At 49.9% G+C, this 669-nt stretch overlaps 1 protein-coding gene across 1 annotated transcript in view; it reads right to left on the bottom strand.

The window, feature by feature from the left end:
- The window catches only part of tm4sf21b (transmembrane 4 L six family member 21b), a 46032-nt gene that overhangs the window by 8580 nt on the left and 36783 nt on the right, over positions 1-669 (bottom strand). The gene's annotated exons all lie outside the window — the stretch shown is intronic.

Below are 669 nucleotides of genomic sequence, written 5' to 3'. Positions count from 1 at the left end.
ATTTGTTTTCATTTTGTTTGTTTTTCTTTTGGCTGTTCCCTCTGTCAGGGCTTGGCACAGCGAACTAAGTCTCACGAAGACATGGCAATTATTTTCCCACCGGATGCCCTTGCAACCACAGGCTACCGAGCTACCACAGCCCTCTGTGTGGAGCAGAGAGCTGCTATCTAGGGTGAAGACGGGAGCAGATTTGTGTGTGTGTGTGTTTGTGTGTGTGTGTGTGTGTGTGTGTGTGTGGGGGGGGGGTTAAGGGCCCAGAGTGGGGCAAATGAGGGTGGAGGTAAGTGTGGGTGCTTCAACAATCCCACTCACATTTTGATGTTGTCGATACTGGGAGTTGAAACAGGGATCTTCTGATCAAAGGTTGCTGGTTCATCTTCCCGGACCGACAACATCAAAATGTGGGTGGGAAGCACCCACACTTGCCCTTCATTTGACCCACTCTGGGCACTTGTGCAAGGCCCTTAACTCCCCCAACATCTGCTCCTCAGGGCACCCTAGATGGCAGCTCTATTCTCTACACAGAGGGCTGTCATAGCTTGGTGGTCTATGGTTGCATCAGGAAGGGCATCTGACTTTAAAACAAATGTCAAGTATTTGTGCAAGTACGTTTGCTGTGACGACCCCTGAAGAAGGGATCAGCCAGAAGAAGAAGACGAAGAAGAAGAA

The sequence above is a fragment of the Nematolebias whitei genome, chromosome 1 (genome assembly GCF_014905685.2).
Source record: "Nematolebias whitei isolate Nwh7 chromosome 1, NemWhi1, whole genome shotgun sequence".
Classification (NCBI taxonomy): domain Eukaryota; kingdom Metazoa; phylum Chordata; class Actinopteri; order Cyprinodontiformes; family Rivulidae; genus Nematolebias; species Nematolebias whitei.
This window is presented reverse-complemented; position numbering and strand designations above follow the sequence as displayed.